This window comes from Cherax quadricarinatus, chromosome 84 (genome assembly GCF_038502225.1).
Source record: "Cherax quadricarinatus isolate ZL_2023a chromosome 84, ASM3850222v1, whole genome shotgun sequence".
Classification (NCBI taxonomy): Eukaryota; Metazoa; Arthropoda; class Malacostraca; order Decapoda; family Parastacidae; genus Cherax; species Cherax quadricarinatus.
In genome coordinates, this window is record NC_091375.1 from 17,580,447 (window position 1) to 17,600,599 (window position 20,153).

A 20,153-nucleotide genomic window follows, 5' to 3' on the forward strand; every position below is an offset into this window, starting at 1 on the left:
CTTATATCTCCCCATACCTCATCAACTTCCTCATTACCTGTACTCTTTCTCGCCCATCATTCTCCGTAATTGTTCACATCTTACTCTTACTATCTCCTTTAATTTATAAGCTTTATTTTTTTCTGGTTGATGACATTCTTTTTGTGCCACATCTACACTAACATCTGCAGGAGGATATAAACAAAGTTTTCCAGTGGGCTTTAGAGAACAACATTACGTTCAGTGGTTATAAGTTCCAGATGCTTATATAAGGAAAAAATGAACTCAAAAGCTCACTGGATACAAAACTCAGAGGATCACCAAACAGAACGAAAGGATTACGTGAAAGACATGGGAATAATTATGTTCGCTGACCTTTCTTTCAAAGAACACAATAAGGCAATGTCGCGACAGTCAGGAAAGTGACGTGGTGGACAATGAGAACTTTTAAAACAAGGAAAATAGTGCCATTTGCGGCACGTTTCAAACTGCTTGTTCTTTCTCATTTGGAATATTGTTCAGTAATGACAGCCCCGTTCAGAGCAGGAGGGAGTGAGATCAGCGCTGGAGCAGATTCAGAGATCATTGATGGCCTTCATAGAGCCATTAAAGTATTTAAATACTGGGAATGCCTTAAATTCCTAAATACATACTAACTAGAGAGGAGGAGTGAGATACATGATAGTATATTGTACACTACCATGACTACATTCTGAAGTGAGAGATGTAGGAAGATGTGACAGATATACTCAGTGAAAAGCAGGGATGCTGTGGACACAATCCATGGCCCCAGACTATTCAACACTTTGCCAGAAGATATCAGAAACACTGCTGGAGAAATTAGTCTCCAAGAGGAAAATGAACAAGTATCATTCCCAGGTGCCAGATTAATCGGGCTGTGATGGATACATAGGTCAGTGGGCCACCAGCAGCAACAGCCTGGTTGGCCAGGCAAGCACCAGATGACCCTAGGCCAGGGCCGGGCTCCATCATTAGAAAACCTCTCGGAACATATCAAAGACAAAGCCAAAGACGAAGACGTCTTGTTCTGACTGTATCAGTGGTGTATAGCCGTTACTGTATCACTGTATAATAGCTTGATGATCTGTACCTTGCTCAGTCAGATTGGTGATCTATACCTTTGTCAGTGTTGACCTGTACCTTACTCAGTGAAGACGTGTCTAGTGTACTCTCTGTGGACTGAACCAAGATGTCCTCCAATGAGCAACTTTACCAGCAGCATAAGGAGGAATTGAGGGTGGCTAAGCTCGAAATACGGCGATTGATAAAGAAAACAAGAGGATTCGTAGTAGTCCTCCTGTTGTGAGTCCTCAGGTCAAGAATGGAAGGTGGGCAGTGGCCGGACAGCATGGAATGAAGTTGAAGACCAAGAGGACGAATGGAGAGGTTGAAACGATGAAGAATAGAGAGGCTGCTGTGGAAACTTCTAACTCTTTGTCTGTGCTACCAGACGAATGTAAGTGGAATACTGGGAACGTCACAATGAAGAACAATAAGGGAAGTAAGAATATTGTGTTTGTTGGGGACAGTCAGTCTAATCCAAAAGGGTTCTTTAGAGTTTATAGGACGAAGGTGAGGGCAAAAGTAGGACCTCTGAAAATTGGGACTGGACAGCTAATAGATAACGAACTGGAAATGTGTTCTCTATTTAATGGTTATTTTTGTCACTCTTTACACCAGGAAGATGTAAATAAGATCCCAGAAATTAACAATTATTCAGTTCCCGAAGAATTCAAATTAACTAATATTACTGTCAGGAGGGACATGGTTATCAAACAGATAGATGAACTGAAACAAAACAAGTCCCCGAAATCCGACGAGTTGTTTTCCTGGGTACTTAAATAATACAAGATGGAACTTAGTCAGCCATTAACAAACATGTTTAATGCTTCCATCCTTACTGGTGTTGTGCCAGAGATGTGGAACATAGCTAGTGTAGTTCTTATATTCAAATCAGGAGGCAAGTCCATTTCATCAAATTACCGTCCAATCAGTCTGACGTCTACAGTAAGCAAATTATTAGAATCAATTATAGCAGATATTATTAAAAGTCACCTTGAAGAGTATAATTTGATTAATGAATCTCAACATGGGTTCACGAGAGGTCGTTCCTGCCTGACAAATTTATTGAAGCAGTAGACAGTGATAAAGAATATGATATTGTTTATTTGGATTTTAGTAAAGCCTTCAACAGAGTACCTCACAAGAAACTCTTAAAATAAGTGGCAGCTCATGGTATAGGAGGTAAAGTTCTAGCATGGACAGAGGCATGACTTACTAACAGAGAAAGCAAAGAGTAGTATAAGTAAGAGAAGTCTAAAAGTTATTTTACAGCCCTATACATCACTAGTGAGACCTTATTAGGATTATGCCGCTCAGTTTTGATCTCCTTACTACAGGATGGATATAGATTCATTGGAGAACATGTAGAGAAAGACTAAAATCATTTACTGTATAAAGTACTGGCTTTCGAACAGAGTTGTGGATGCGTGGAACAATCTTCCCAGTAGGGTGAGAGAGGCTAGGACCTTGGGTGGCTTTAAGAAGAGATTGGACAATATGAGTGGGAGGGGCTGGGTTTGATTGGTGTCGAGGGTACGGGAGTAAATTCTTGGGTAGCTTTGGTAAGGACCTGCCTTGTATGGGCCAGTAGTCCCATACAAGGGGCTACTGGCCCATGCAAGGGTTAGGGTTACTGACACTGCCCTCAGGTTTAAAAAGCCCGGTTCACCATACAAGATATTAACTTATGACGACGTTTCGGTCCGACTTGGACCATTAACTAGTCACAAACAGATGCGTGAAGGTAAGGAGCCAATATATAAACGATAAGGAAGGCGGGGATGGGAGAAAGCAAGAAATAATATGAAGTCGTGATAATAGTGGTAGAGGTAATAGTGAAAAAGAAGTAGTAGCTATGGTAGTAGTGGTAGTAGTAGTAGTAGTGGTGGTGGTAGTGGTGGTAGTAGTGGTGGTGGTAGTAGTGGTGGTGTTAGTAGTATTGGTAGTAGTGGTGGTAGTAGAAGTGGTGGTGGTAGTAGTGGTGGTGGTGGTGGTAGTAGTAGTGGTGGTGGTGGTGGTAGTAGTAGTGGTGGTGGTAGTAGTGGTGGTGGTGGTGGTAGCAGTGGTGGTGGTGGTAGTAGTGGTGGTGGTAGTAGTGGTAGTAGTAGTAGTGGTAGTAGTAGAAGTGGTGGTGGTAGTAGTAGTGGTGGTGGTATTAGTAGTGGTGGTGCTGGTAGTAGTAGTAGTAGTAGTAGTAGTAGTGGTGGTGGTAGCAGTGGTAGCAGTAGTAGTGGTGGTGGTGGTAGCAGTGGTAGTAGTAGTGGTAGTAGTAGTAGTGGTGGTAGTAGTAGTGGTAGTAGTAGTAGTAGTAGTGGTAGTAGTAGTAGTAGTAGTGGTAGTAGTAGTGGTAGTAGTAGTAGTAGTAGTGGTAGTAGTAGTGGTAGTAGTGGTAGCAGTAGTAGTAGTGGTAGTAGTAGTGGTAGTAGTGGTAGCAGTAGTAGTGGTGGTAGTAGTAATAGTAGTAGTGGTGGTAGTAGTAGTAGTATTAGTAGTGGTAGTAGTAGTAGTAGTAGTAGTGGTAGTAGTGGTAGTGGTAGTAGTGGTAGTAGTAGTATTAGTGGTAGTGGTAGTAGTATTAGTGGTAGTAGTAGTATTAGTGGTAGTAGTGGTATTAGTGGTAGTAGTGGTATTAGTGGTAGTAGTGGTAGTAGTAGTGGTAGTAGTAGTAGGAGTGGTAGTAGTAGGAGTGGTAGTAGTAGGAGTGGTAGTAGTAGTAGTAGTGGTAGTAGTAGTAGTAGTGGTAATAGTAGTGGTAGTGGTGGTAGTAGTAGTAGTAGTGGTGGTAGTAGTGGTGGTAGTAGTGGTGGTAGTAGTGGTGGTGGTAGTAGTGGTGGTGGTAGTAGTGGTGGTGGTAGTAGTGGTGGTGGTAGTAGTGGTGGTGGTAGTAGTGGTGGTAGTAGTAGTAGTAGTAGTAGTAGTAGTAGTGGTGGTGGTGGTAGTAGTAGTAGTGGTAGTAGTAGAATATATTTAAGTACAAGATAAAGAGTACTGCAGGAGATATATTGGCCCAAAACACAGAAGGAAAATCCTAAATAGAATTACAAGTTAAAACGAGATCTTGCAATATGAAGCTACAGAGGATATGAAAAATTATTAAAAATTGCTTCATAAATATGCAAAAATGCAAGAATTTTTTATATTTTTTATAGGGTTTATAATAGCTTGACTCACGAAATCGTAATGGAACGATTACAAACAAACCATACCGCGGGTGGGGTTAGAACCAGCGATCAGATCGCGGGTTCAAACCCCACCCGTGGTATAGTTTGGTTCTATAATAAACTGACGGTGTATGAAGAGTACTGATACTGATATGACCTTTGCTGTCAATGCTGCCTTTAGCTTTAGAAAAACACACGGAACTGGTAGGGTATGAACCCATGGCGTACAAACCCCACCAGTTCCGTGGTTTGTTTACAAGTAGCGTGCCTAGGTTACATCACATATCATTTTCTTCACAGAAAACGAAAGTCGACCCACTAACAGCAGTGACAACTACATAAATGTACCTTAGGAAACTGAAAATCCACAGTGCCGGACGAAATAGTACACCTATAACATAGTATTGCCACTGATAGTTATACTCAGGACATCAGTCTACTGTGACAAAGTACTACCTGACTTGAAAATAACAAATGTAACTCCAATATTCATTAAAGGAGATAGGTCATACTCTCTCTCTTAATTACTGCCTCATTAATTTAACGTCATTGAGGATAAATTAGCAGAAACTATTATTAAGGATATTAATTTTCTACATTACAACTCTTCAATTCAATATTAACATAATTTTTACAATAAACATCCTGTCTTAAAGTTACTGAAAAGTTTCAGCTACATTTGCATAAACTAAGTCAAAAAATTTCTTACCGGCCGTAGGCTTCCCTGACTTCCGTAAGACATGTTTAGCAAAGAAACTCAACGGGGATTGTTTAGTAAACAACGGCGTGTGGCACAAGTGACGATCTTCTTGTCTTGATCACTGAATGGCTGAGTACCATGGAAGAGCGAGTAGTTTTAAACAGTGAGGAAGCCTGAAGTGTGGCGAGTAGTTTTAAACAGTGAGGAAGCCTGAAGTGTGGCGAGTAGTTTTAAACTGTGTCGAGGAACAGTGAGGAAGCCTGAAGTGTGGCGAGTAGTTTTACACTGCGTCGAGGAACAGTGAGGAAGCCTGAAGTGTGGCGAGTAGTTTTACACTGCGTCGAGGAACAGTGAGGAAGCCTGAAGTGTGGCGAGTAGTTTTACACTGCGTCGAGGAACAGTGAGGAAGCCTGAAGTGTGGCGAGTAGTTTTACACTGCGTGAAGGAACAGTGTGGAAGCCTAAAGTGTGGGGAGTAGTTTTACACTGCGTGGAGGAACAGTGAGGAAGCCTGAAGTGTGGCGAGTAGTTTTACACTGCGTGGAGGAACAGTGAGGAAGCATAAGCGTCGTGCAGGGGATCACTCATGGTTTAGTCTGGTCTTAGTCTACATAATTTATAATTGGAAATCACATTAGAAATGACAACATTTGTTTGTGTGTCTACTCAACAAGTCTGTGTTTGCAGGGGTTGAGTTACTGCTCCTTGCCTTGTGTGTGTGTGTTTGTGTGTGTGTGTGTGTGTGTGTGAGAGAGAGAGAGAGAGAGAGAGAGAGAGAGAGAGAGAGAGAGAGAGAGAGAGAGAGAGAGAGAGAGATTAAGTTAATGTCTGAACAATTAAAACTTTACCTTTGAGCTGTCCCTCGTCGCTGTGATCAATACATAACGTCTGTAATAAAGAAAAACACTGAGTTATTACCAAGTAAATCCTCTCCAACTAGAAGCACTCGTGTAAATTATATAACTTTGTCGTCTTCCCTATTTTTATGCATCACTAATAGAAAGCTTTTAATATGAAGTGATGTAGGTAACATCTCTTAGCTAGTAATTGATGTTAGGAACCTCAACCTAACCTTGTAAAACCATTGTGCAAATATGTCGTGCCGAATAGGTAAAATTAGTCAATTAGCAAGAACTCATTTAAAATTAAGTCATTTCTAAAATTTTCTGTTATTCATTAAACTATATATTTTTTCACTTACGTTAATATAAAAAATAATAATTTTGTACCAAAAGAGCCTTAGAAAACTTACCTAACCTTATTATAACAAGGACAATTTAATTTAGCCAAATGCAACTAAATATATTTTAGATAAGTTTACAATAATTAAATAATAAACACAATGAAATATTTTTTTTTTTTCGTTAAGTTCAGAATGATATTTGCGAAATTATTGCACACACAAATTTTCGCTCGTCTTATTCGGCAAGAAGAGCGTTGCTATTTAAGCCAAAATCGCAGTACAACTACTGTGAAAAATAGCAACATTCCAAGCGCTTTCGTGACTTTTCACATTATCAAGGAACTATATCATATAGTTCCTTGATAATGTGAGAAGTCACGAAAGCGCTTAGAATGTCGCTACTTTTTTCACTGTGGTTGTTCTGCACATTGTGATATCACCTGTTTACTGTGGTCTGACTGCGCTGCGCACATTATATATATATATATATATATATATATATATATATATATATATATATATATATATATATATATATATATATATATATATATATATTACACCAAAAGATCTTAAAATGAAACAAATTCAGTTCGTCGAAGTGAATGGAACACAGCCAAAAAAAGTGGAATGCAGAGGACGAATTTTTCAGTTGAAAACTTGACACTGGTGAAAATATTTCGAGTCGCCAGAAGCATTTTAGTTTTTAAACAAAAATTTTCAGCTCTTCCTCCACAAGTCCAAACAAGATAATTACTTCTTATTCAGAGGCTCTTCTAGCCAGCCATGCTGTGGGCAGCGACCTCGAGGTCTTACTGCCAAAGATGTCTGATACTTTCTTGACTTTTGGCTCAGAGTTGAGAATTCTGAATTACATTATCTAGGGAGGGGCAGCGCTCGTCGCCCAGCTACAGGGTTAAATATGGGACTGTATTATAGTGTCTAAAGGGAGGTACATGGGGACGCTAAGTCAGAAAGTGGACAGAGGAGGGCAGTTCAGCCATCACACAGCACTGACACTGTCACTCTAAGTCGGGAAATCACCATAAGATCCCAAATGATAGGGACCCACGTACCACACGAAGGACGATGTTTTGGGAAAAGTGACATTAATAAGAAAAGTAAAAACTAGGGATGGTATACAGAAGCTGCAAGAAGACTTGAACAGGTAGCAAATGTTGCCAGGATGTACATATACAACGTATAACTTCGGTGGCTTTTGTGCAACTAGGTAACTTATTCTGCTTTCATCAACCTGAACGTTAGACACATCTTTGAGTAAGTTGCGTCAGCGTGGAGCCGGACTTGATCACGCAAGCGAAGAAACTTTAAAAGATATACAGGTTTGCAACCCGAACAGTGCTAAGGGGCACCTAAGTTCCTGGTATAACTTAACAAATTTTTGAGGACACTTGTCCTCATAGATTTGTTAAGTTATAAAATGAATTAAGTAAAGTAAACGGACAAAGAAAATGCGATAGTAATTATGGACAACGTAGATTATAGTGGAAAAATGAACATGACAAACTATATGGACAACCTTAACCTGACAAAACCTGAAGAGAGATATGTTCCAGTAGGGACACGAACACGACGTACAAAATACCAAGAGGATTGGATAGACTAGATAACGTCAAAGTATTTGAGATGCAAGGAGAGGAAGCCAGACGTCATAGATGACATCTAGGAGACAGGATCATTATGTAGAGCTTCTCACAACCTTATGATGATTTGTACTAGACGAAAGAAAATGAAAATGTGGCAGGGGCAAATAATTCACTGTTTTAATAGCATATATGATCAGATATTGGGGAAAGGAATAAGTAAAGTCAGTCAACGAGAGTTAAGAGGCAAACCCATGAATTTCAAGCAAATCCGGATAGGTGAACGCTTAAGTTCACTCAGATGAACTCATTTAAACAGCAAGAGGAGCATAGACACTAAGTTCCCTGTTTATATGGTCTTTGTTGGTTCTGGGGAACAATGCCCCAGCAGTCTTCTTGTTCAGACTTAGGTCCATCAGGCTGTTTGTGTGCGTGTATTCTGTCAGGGAACAACTTTTATCGCTTCAAAGATTTGAAAATAAACAAAAAAAATAATAAATAAAAAGGATATATATAAGAAGATAAAACACTTTTGTTAAACAATTGCCAATCTCAAAAATAAAAAAAAATTAAAGATTAGCAACAGTAGTCAAAAAAGCGGCTGAGCGGTGTATCCGGTTTTTAGGCATGCGGCTGAGCGGTGTATCCGGTTTTAGGGGTGCGGCTGAGCGGTGTATCCGGTTTTAGGGGTGCGGCTGAGCGGTGTATCCGGTCTAGGACCAGCAGCTAGAGGGTCACCTTTTCACACCTAGGTGTTACTTCCGGTTTTGACCATGACCTCGCCCTCGAGACTACCTCACCCTTGACCCCCCAACCAATACCCCCGCCCACGACCCCCCCCTTCGCGACCCCGCCGTCGCGCTGCGCGCGCCCGCCCTCCCCGCCCGCGCGCCCGCCCGCGCCCTTCGCGACCCCCGCCCGCGCCTTCTGCTGCGCCTTCTGCAGCGTCATCCGGATCGCCCCCGCGCCTCGAATTTTTTTTCTTATGATCTCCTTGGATCAAGGTTTTTGGATTCTCCCCTATGGGGTTTCGAATTTTTTTTGAATTTCATTTTCTTGTGCTCTCCACTTCCTCGGATCCCCCTCCCACTTTCACCCCCCAACCCCAAAAATTTCTCGACAATACCATGACTCCATCTCCTCAGATCAAATTTTTAAGGTTCCCCCTCCCACTTCCACCCCCCAATCCCAAAAATTTCTCAATATTACCAAGTTTTTGGATTCCCCCCTATGGGGGTTTCGAAAGTCTCCATCTCCTCGGATCAAGTTTTTGAGGTTCCCCCTCCCACTTTCACCCCCCAATCCCAAAAATTTCTCGATAATACAAGTTTTTGGATTCCCCCCCTATGGGGGTTTTGAATTTCTTATGATCGCCTTGGATCAAATTTTTGGATTACCCCTCCCACTTTCACCCACCCCCCACCTCAAATTTTTCTCGATAATACATTTTTTTGGATCCCCCCTATGGGGGTTTCGAAATTCTTATGATCTCCTCGGATCAAATTTTTTGGATCCCCCCTATGGGTTTTCGAAATTCTCCATCTCCTTGGATCAAGGTTTTTTTTTTGGATTGTCCCTCCTTGCACCCCCCCCAACCCCAAAAATTTCTCAATATTACAAGTTTTTGCATTCCCCCCTATGGGGGTTTTCGAAATTCTCCATCTCCTTGGATCAAATTTTTAAGGTTCCCCCCCCTCCCACTTTCACCCCCCCAACCCCAAAATTTCTCGATAATACAAGTTTTGGATTCCCCCCTATGGGGGTTTCGAAATTCTTATGATCTCCTCGGATCAAGTTTTTTTTTTGGATTCCCCCATATGGGGTTTTCGAAATTCTCCATCTCCTTGGATCAAATTTTTGGGTACCCCTCTCACTTTCACTCCCACCCCAAAATTTCTCGATAATACCAAGACTCCATCTCCTTGGATCAAGGTTTTTTGGATTCCCCCCTCTGGGGGTAAGCATTCAAATGAACTCCTATGGGGGCATGCTTACTACAGGTCTAAACAAGTGTGACGTCAGTATTCCTCTCATTAATGTGTTTACTCGGCGGTCAGTGACGTCAGTATTCCACTCATTAAGTGAAATGAACTAAAAAGGACCACACACACACAGGCTGAATCATGTCGAACGTTCAGTTCATTAAAGTTAATAAGGGGATATAGTACCTACATCATAGGGAAAACATTTTCACTCTTAACCCAGGTTAATCCAAATAATTTCACATTTTTGTTTCGTTAATACCCACAACAATCCAACAATTTCTTTACAACACAAGTCTAGACATTTTTCTCGTTTTAACTATTTCATCTCAGGTCACTCCCCACGAAGTAACCTCCTCCACACCCTCCCGAACCCTCACACTCCAACCAACACCTCACAATTTTCACTCATAACCCCCAATTTTTCTCGTTTTAACCCTTTTAGTTCATTAAAGTTAATAAGGGGATACAGTACATCAGAAAGTCACCACAACACTTATAACCACTTTTCGATAAATTCACTAGTCACAATTTTACATATTACGAAGTTAATACGCACACACACCTCACTTTGAACACCTTCAAAACACTCTCTTAAATCATTTGAATACTCACAAAAATACCTTTATACATTTCCAAACAACACTGAAATACTCCAAAACATCATTCGAACACCCCCAAAATCACCTCTGAATACTCCCAGAACACCTTCATAAGTACTCTTGCACATCATTTGAACACCTTCATAAGTACTCTCATAATCATTTGTACACCTTCAAAAAACACCTTTGAATACTCACATAAACACCCTTGAACACCTTCAAAACACCTTTGAATAACCTCAAAACACCTTTGAACACCTTCAAAACACCTTTGAACACCTTTGAACATTTCCAAAAACACTATTTGAGTACTCCCAATTACACCACTGATTACTACTAAAACACCGCTGAATTCAAAAAACACTATTTGAGTACTCCCAATTACACCACTGATTACTACTAAAACACCGCTGAATTCAATCAAAACGCCCTTCAACACCTTCAAACTCCCTTGAACACCTTCAAAACACTCTTGAACACTTTCAAAAACACCTTTGAACATTTCCAATCAACACTGAAACACTTCCAAAAAACACAATTTGAGTACTCCCAATTACACCACTGAATACTACTAAAACACCGCTGAATTCAATCAAAACACCCTTCAACACCTTCAAAACACCTTTGAACACCTTCAAAACACCTTTGACACCTTCAAAACACTCTTGAACACCTTCAGAAAACACCTTCGAACATTTCCAATCAACACTGAAACACTTCCATACCCAACTATTGCGACATGTTTTCAACACCCCCTCCATTCTTTTTCCAATATATCATAACTTTTCAATTCTATAATTTCTTTTTAAAATATTCACACATTACCTTTATATTCAGTAAAATCTCTCCATATTTCTAATTACAACCCTCCCCATACCCCTCTCCATCTCACCCGCATTCTTCACATCCACTCACCCATCTCCCAACATACCTCTTCTGAACACACACACAAAAAAATCACATTTCACATCCACAAATGCATCTCAAATCCACTAAAATCACTGTAACCAAGATATTCACACACACACACCTTACCTAACCTAACCTAACCTAACCTAACCTAACCTAGCCTAACCTAACCTAACCTAACCTAACCTAACCTAACCTAACCTGTCCTAACCTAACCTAACCTAACCTAACCGAACCTACCCTAACCTAATTTAACCTAACCTAACCTTACCGAACCTACCCTAACCTAACTTAACCTAACCTAACCTATCCTAACCTTACCGAACCTACCCTAACCTAACCTTACCTAACATAACCTACCCTAACCTAACCTAACTTTACCTAACCTAACCTAACCAAACCTACCCTAACCTAACTTAACCTATCCTAACCTTACCTAACTTATCCTAACCTAACCTAACTCCCCATACCCCTCTCCATCTCACCCGCATTTCTTCACATCCACTCACCCATCTCCCAACATACCTCTTCTGAACACACACACAAAAAAATCACATTTCACATCCACAAATGCATCTCAAATCCACTAAAATCACTGTAACCAAGATATTCACACACACACACCTTACCTAACCTAACCTTACCTAACCTAACCTACCCTAACCTAACTTAACCTAACATAACCTAACCTAACCTTACCTAACCTAACCTAACCTTACCTAACCTAACCTTACCTAACCTACCCTAACCTAACCTTACCTAACCTAACCTAGCCTAACCTAACCTATCTTAACCTTACCTAACCTAACCTTACCTAACATAACCTAACTTAACCTAACCGAACCTAACCTAACCTTACCTAACTTATCCTAACCTAACCTACCCTAACCTAACCTACCCTAACCTGTCCTAACCTAACCTAACCTAACCTAACCTAACCTAACCGAACCTACCCTAACCTAATTTAACCTAACCTAACCTTACCGAACCTACGCTAACCTAACTTAACCTAACCTAACCTATCCTAACCTTACCGAACCTACCCTAACCTAACCTTACCTAACATAACCTAGCCTAACCTAACCTAACTTTACCTAACCTAACCTAACCTAACCAAACCTACCCTAACCTAACTTAACCTATCCTAACCTTACCTAACTTATCCTAACCTAACCTAACCTAACCTTACCTAACATAATCTAACCTATCTTATCCTAATCCAACCTAACCTAACCTTACCTAACCTATCTTATCCTAATCTAACCTTGCCTAACCATTACCTAACCTAACCTAACCTATCTTATCCTAATCCAACCTAACCTAGCCGAACCTATCCTAAAATATATTGGAACACCCCCAAAACACTATTTGAGTACTCCAGAATTACTTTGAACGACTCCATTTTGGATATATCCAAATTAGTTTTGAAAACTTTATCGTAAAATCGAACATTATTTTCTTGTTGGTAAAACACACTCAATGGTAGAAATATTTACTCGATTTCCGAATAGAAGCACTGTCCTCGCTCTGAGAGACTCATTGTGGGTCACCCCAACACATGGTGTAATGCGCTTCACACCCAAGGTAGAACATAACACCTGCGTCAACTCAGGACAGACAGGCGCCATGTAATGCGGGTAACATCCAAGGTAGAAAATCATCTCTTTCCAGACCAACTGTCTATCCTAACCTAACCTAACCTAACCTAACCTAATTCCTAACCTAACCTAACCTCACCTAACCGAACCTAACCTAACTCCATCAATCACCTCTATCCTAACCTAACCTAACCTAACCTAACCCAACCTAACTCCATCAAACACCTCTAACCTAACCTAACCTAACCTATCCTAACCTAACCTAACTCCATCAAACACCTCGAATACTACCTAACTTAACCTAACCTAACCTTACCTAACCTACCGAACCTAACCTAACCTAACCTAACCTATCCTAACCCGTCCCAACCTAACCTAACCTAACCTAACCTAACCTAACCTAACCTAACCTAACTTATCCTAACCTAACCTATCCTAACCTAACCTAAACACTGACTAACTTTGAACCAACTCTGAACACCACTGATCTTCTTCAAAAAAATGCTCTGCACATCATTTGAACACCTTCAAAAAAAAACACCATCAAACACCTCCGAATACTCCCAAAAAAACACTACTGATTACTACCAAATCACCACTGAATACTACCAATCACCGTCAAAATCACCAGAAACTAAGTTTAACATCACCATCTAACATCCTTTTTATAGAAATCCCCTCAAATCACTATAACCAAGAACTCCCTCCCCATTTGGCGCATAAAAAAAAAAAAGCATGAACACAAACCTAATACGCAAACACTTAGTACATGATCACCATCAACTGAAAACATATCTTATACACACACATAATATAAGACAATCACCAACTACAATCACCCATGTTCACTTACCTCAAAATCACTAATATCACAGAAAACAATAATTTTTATAAACATTTCACACACACACACACAAAAAAAAAAATCATATTTGACAATATCTAAGCGCACTCACCTCACTACCACCAACACACGATGTCTCACCTCACAGGACCGACGAGGTCACCTCCAGTGACGTCACACTCCCATTGTGTTACTTGGTGGTTGGTAACATCACACCTAACCCCCTTGTTTCAACCTGTTGTACCCTACATTATCTAAGAACACTATATCCAAGACGATTACCAGATTTTATGATCCCCAACACCAAGATCACAGAAAACACACATTTTTATAATTATTCACACAAAAATCACGATCACCAATTCCATATCATGTTTACCGTCATCTATCAACACTAATCACCAAGATCACCAAAAAATCTAAGATCATGCATCTCAAAACTACTATGATCACTGAAAACACTTATTTTTTTAAACATTCGCACAAAAAATAAGACATACACAAAAATACCACAACACTTCCACCAACATCTATAACATAACATGAGCACTATAACATATCACTATCACAAAAAAAATAATACACAAACACCCACATATTATACATTTCAATTGGAAATTTAAGACATGAGACATACACACCAAATCTAAGACATTCACCTCCAACTAAGACATACACATCACCCTTAAAACTTCCTTCCTTATTCATTCCGCATATCTCCTAGAGCTGTTTTAACCCCGACGGATCCATCACGACGTAGGAGCCAGAGTGTAGTAGGTGGTGTTGGAGTGGTGATGGTTCCTCTGGCTCCTACGTCGTGATGGAACCGTCGGGGTTAAAACAGCTCTAGGAGATATGCGGAATGAATAAGGAAGGAAGTTTTAAGGGTGATGTGTATGTCTTAGTTGGAGGTGAATGTCTTAGATTTGGTGTGTATGTCTCATGTCTTAAATTTCCAATTGAAATGTATAATATGTGGGTGTTTGTGTATTATTTTTTTTGTGATAGTGATATGTTATAGTGCTCATGTTATGTTATAGATGTTGGTGGAAGTGTTGTGGTATTTTTGTGTATGTCTTATTTTTTGTGCGAATGTTTAAAAAAATAAGTGTTTTCAGTGATCATAGTAGTTTTGAGATGCATGATCTTAGATTTTTTGGTGATCTTGGTGATTAGTGTTGATAGATGACGGTAAACATGATATGGAATTGGTGATCGTGATTTTTGTGTGAATAATTATAAAAATGTGTGTTTTCTGTGATCTTGGTGTTGGGGATCATAAAATCTGGTAATCGTCTTGGATATAGTGTTCTTAGATAATGTAGGGTACAACAGGTTGAAACAAGGGGGTTAGGTGTGATGTTACCAACCACCAAGTAACACAATGGGAGTGTGACGTCACTGGAGGTGACCTCGTCGGTCCTGTGAGGTGAGACATCGTGTGTTGGTGGTAGTGAGGTGAGTGCGCTTAGATATTGTCAAATATGATTTTTTTTTTTGTGTGTGTGTGTGTGAAATGTTTATAAAAATTATTGTTTTCTGTGATATTAGTGATTTTGAGGTAAGTGAACATGGGTGATTGTAGTTGGTGATTGTCTTATATTATGTGTGTGTATAAGATATGTTTTCAGTTGATGGTGATCATGTACTAAGTGTTTGCGTATTAGGTTTGTGTTCATGCTTTTTTTTTTTTATGCGCCAAATGGGGAGGGAGTTCTTGGTTATAGTGATTTGAGGGGATTTCTATAAAAAGGATGTTAGATGGTGATGTTAAACTTAGTTTCTGGTGATTTTGACGGTGATTGGTAGTATTCAGTGGTGATTTGGTAGTAATCAGTAGTGTTTTTTTGGGAGTATTCGGAGGTGTTTGATGGTGTTTTTTTTTGAAGGTGTTCAAATGATGTGCAGAGCATTTTTTTGAAGAAGATCAGTGGTGTTCAGAGTTGGTTCAAAGTTAGTCAGTGTTTAGGTTAGGTTAGGATAGGTTAGGTTAGGATAAGTTAGGTTAGGTTAGGTTAGGTTAGGTTAGGTTAGGTTAGGTTAGGTTGGGACGGGTTAGGATAGGTTAGGTTAGGTTAGGTTAGGTTCGGTAGGTTAGGTAAGGTTAGGTTAGGTTAAGTTAGGTAGTATTCGAGGTGTTTGATGGAGTTAGGTTAGGTTAGGATAGGTTAGGTTAGGTTAGGTTAGAGGTGTTTGATGGAGTTAGGTTGGGTTAGGTTAGGTTAGGTTAGGTTAGGATAGAGGTGATTGATGGAGTTAGGTTAGGTTCGGTTAGGTGAGGTTAGGTTAGGTTAGGAATTAGGTTAGGTTAGGTTAGGTTAGGTTAGGATAGACAGTTGGTCTGGAAAGAGATGATTTTCTACCTTGGATGTTACCCGCATTACATGGCGCCTGTCTGTCCTGAGTTGACGCAGGTGTTATGTTCTACCTTGGGTGTGAAGCGCATTACACCATGTGTTGGGGTGACCCACAATGAGTCTCTCAGAGCGAGGACAGTGCTTCTATTCGGAAATCGAGTAAATATTTCTACCATTGAGTGTGTTTTACCAACAAGAAAATAATGTTCGATTTTACGATAAAGTTTTCAAAACTAATTTGGATATATCCAAAATGGAGTCGTTCAAAGTAATTCTGGAGTACTCAAATAGTGTTTTGGGGGTGTTCCAATATATTTTAGGATAGGTTCGGCTAGGTTAGGTTGGATTAGGATAAGATAGGTTAGGTTAGGTTAGGTAATGGTTAGGCAAGGTTAGATTAGGATAAGATAGGTTAGGTAAGGTTAGGTTAGGTTGGATTAGGATAAGATAGGTTAGATTATGTTAGGTAAGGTTAGGTTAGGTTAGGTTAGGATAAGTTAGGTAAGGTTAGGATAGGTTAAGTTAGGTTAGGGTAGGTTTGGTTAGGTTAGGTTAGGTTAGGTAAAGTTAGGTTAGGTTAGGCTAGGTTATGTTAGGTAAGGTTAGGTTAGGGTAGGTTCGGTAAGGTTAGGATAGGTTAGGTTAGGTTAAGTTAGGTTAGCGTAGGTTCGGTAAGGTTAGGTTAGGTTAAATTAGGTTAGGGTAGGTTCGGTTAGGTTAGGTTAGGTTAGGTTAGGTTAGGTTAGGACAGGTTAGGGTAGGTTAGGTTAGGGTAGGTTAGGTTAGGATAAGTTAGGTAAGGTTAGGTTAGGTTCGGTTAGGTTAAGTTAGGTTATGTTAGGTAAGGTTAGGTTAGGTAAGGTTAAGATAGGTTAGGTTAGGCTAGGTTAGGTTAGGTAAGGTTAGGTTAGGGTAGGTTAGGTAAGGTTAGGTTAGGTAAGGTTAGGTTAGGTTAGGTAAGGTTAGGTTAGGTTATGTTAGGTTAAGTTAGGTTAGGGTAGGTTAGGTTAGGTAAGGTTAGGTTAGGTAAGGTGTGTGTGTGTGAATATCTTGGTTACAGTGATTTTAGTGGATTTGAGATGCATTTGTGGATGTGAAATGTGATTTTTTTGTGTGTGTGTTCAGAAGAGGTATGTTGGGAGATGGGTGAGTGGATGTGAAGAAATGCGGGTGAGATGGAGAGGGGTATGGGGAGTTAGGTTAGGTTAGGATAAGTTAGGTAAGGTTAGGATAGGTTAAGTTAGGTTAGGGTAGGTTTGGTTAGGTTAGGTTAGGTAAAGTTAGGTTAGGTTAGGGTAGGTTATGTTAGGTAAGGTTAGGTTAGGGTAGGTTCGGTAAGGTTAGGATAGGTTAGGTTAGGTTAAGTTAGGTTAGGGTAGGTTCGGTAAGGTTAGGTTAGGTTAAATTAGGTTAGGGTAGGTTCGGTTAGGTTAGGTTAGGTTAGGTTAGGACAGGTTAGGTTAGGTTAGGTTAGGTTAGGTTAGGTTAGGTTAGGCTAGGTTAGGTTAGGTTAGGTTAGGTTAGGTTAGGTAAGGTGTGTGTGTGTGAATATCTTGGTTACAGTGATTTTAGTGGATTTGAGATGCATTTGTGGATGTGAAATGTGATTTTTTTGTGTGTGTGTTCAGAAGAGGTATGTTGGGAGATGGGTGAGTGGATGTGAAGAATGCGGGTGAGATGGAGAGGGGTATGGGGAGGGTTGTAATTAGAAATATGGAGAGATTTTACTGAATATAAAGGTAATGTGTGAATATTTTAAAAAGAAATTATAGAATTGAAAAGTTATGATATATTGGAAAAAGAATGGAGGGGGTGTTGAAAACATGTCGCAATAGTTGGGTATGGAAGTGTTTCAGTGTTGATTGGAAATGTTCGAAGGTGTTTTCTGAAGGTGTTCAAGAGTGTTTTGAAGGTGTCAAAGGTGTTTTGAAGGTGTTCAAAGGTGTTTTGAAGGTGTTGAAGGGTGTTTTGATTGAATTCAGCGGTGTTTTAGTAGTATTCAGTGGTGTAATTGGGAGTACTCAAATTGTGTTTTTTGGAAGTGTTTCAGTGTTGATTGGAAATGTTCAAAGGTGTTTTTGAAAGTGTTCAAGAGTGTTTTGAAGGTGTTCAAGGGAGTTTGAAGGTGTTGAAGGGCGTTTTGATTGAATTCAGCGGTGTTTTAGTAGTAATCAGTGGTGTAATTGGGAGTACTCAAATAGTGTTTTGGAAATGTTCATGGGTGTTGTGGGATGTGGGTGTTGTGGGTGTTGTTGTCGAATTAGAGTTACCGAAAAAGATGATATAAGTGGGTTGTGATGAAATTAGTTTAAAAACGATATTCAAAGGTGTTTGAAGGTGTTCAAGGGTGTTTATGTGAGTATTCAAATGATTATGAGAGTGTTTTTGGGGGTGTTCAAAGTAAAGTGTTTGAGTTAGTTTTTGTGACTTTTTTCTGATGTATTGTGTCCCCTTAATAACTTTAATGAACTAAAAGGGTAAAAAACGAGAAAATGCCTAGTCTGGAGACTGAGGGATGAGTTGTAATTTAATGAAAGTGCAGATAAATTAGAGATGTCAAATCTTATTTGGGAGTACTCAAATAGTGTTTTGGAAATGTTCAAAGGTGTTTTGAGTGTGTTCAAATGTTGTTTTTGAAGGTGTTCAAGGGTGTTTTGAAGGTGTTCAAAGGTGTTTTGAGGTTATTCAAAGGTGTTTTGAAGGTGTTCAAGGGTGTTTTGAAGGTGTTCAAAGGTGTTTTGAAGGTGATCAAAGGTGTTTTGAAGGTGTTCAAAGGTGTTTTGAAGGTGTTCAAAGGTGTTTTGAAGGTGTTCAAGGGTGTTTATGTGAGTATTCAAAGGTGTTCAAAGGTGTTTTGAAGGTGTTGAAGGGTGTTTTGATTGAATTCATCGGTGTTTTAGTAGTATTCAGTGGTGTAATTGGGAGTACTCAAATAGTGTTTTGGAAATGTTCAAAGGTGTTTTTGAAGGTGTTCAAGAGTGTTTTGAAGGTGTTCAAGGGTGTTTGAAGGTGTTGAAGGGTGTTTTGATTGAATTCAGCGGTGTTTTAGTAGTAATCAGTGGTGTAATTGGGAGTACTCAAATTGTGTTTTTTTGGAAGTGTTTCAGTGTTGTTTGGAAATGTTCAAAGGTGTTCAAAGGTGTTTTGAGTGTGTTCAAATGTTGTTTTTGAGAGTGTTCAAGGGTGTTTTGAAGGTGTTCAAGGGTGTTTTGAAGGTGTTCAAATGATTATGAGAGTGCTTTGAAGGTGTTTTGAAGGTGTTCAAGGGTGTTTATGTGAGTATTCAAAGGTGTTTTGAAGGTGTACAAATGATTATGAGAGTACTTATGAAGGTGTTCAAATGATGTGCAAGAGTACTTATGAAGGTGTTCTGGGAGTATTCAGAGGTGATTTGGGGGTGTTCGAATGATGTTTTTGGAGTAATTCAGTGTTGTTTGGAAATGTATAAAGGTATTTTTTGTGAGTATTCAAATGATTTATGAGAGTGTTTTGAAGATGTTCAAAAGTAAAAGTGCGTATTTAACTTCGTAATATGTAAAATTGTGAGTAGTGAATTTAACGAAAGTGGATGTAAGCGATGTGGTGACTTTCTGATGCATGTGTCCCACTTTAATGAACTAAAAGGGTTAAAACGAGAAAAATTGGGGGTTATGAGTGAAAATTGTGAGGTGATGGTTGGAGTGTGAGGGTTTGGGAGGGTGGGTAAAAGGGTAGACAAGATTCAACCTGTGTGCGCGGTCATCACGTGACGTCACTACTATGTTCCCTTATTATCTTGAATGAACTAAAAGGACCGACCTGATTCAACCTGTGTGCGCGTGACGTCACTGACCGCCGAGTAAACGCTTTTTTTAGTTCATTTTAACTTAATGAGAGGAAACTTTTAGTTCATTTAACTTAATGAGAGGAAACTTTTAGTTCATTTAACTTAATGAGAGGAAACTTTTAGTTCATTTGACTTAATGAGAGGAAACTTTTAGACCTGTAGTAAGCATGCCCCCATAGGAGGAGTTCATTTGAATGCTTACCCCCAGAGGGGGGATTCCAAAAACCTTGATCCAAGGAGATGGAGAATTTCGAAAACCCCATAGGGGGGGAATCCAAAAACTTGTATTATCGAGAAATTTTGGGGTGGGAGTGAAAGTGTGAGGG

At 39.7% G+C, this 20,153-nt stretch overlaps 1 protein-coding gene across 1 annotated transcript in view; it reads right to left on the reverse strand.

The window, feature by feature from the left end:
• LOC128704430 (uncharacterized) overlaps positions 1-20,153 on the reverse strand; it is an 877,988-nt gene that overhangs the window by 726,606 nt on the left and 131,229 nt on the right. Inside the window, exon 2 of the mRNA XM_070102913.1 lies at positions 5,771-5,810. The gene's annotated coding sequence lies outside the window, so the exon portion shown is untranslated. The remainder of the gene's footprint in view (positions 1-5,770; positions 5,811-20,153) is intronic.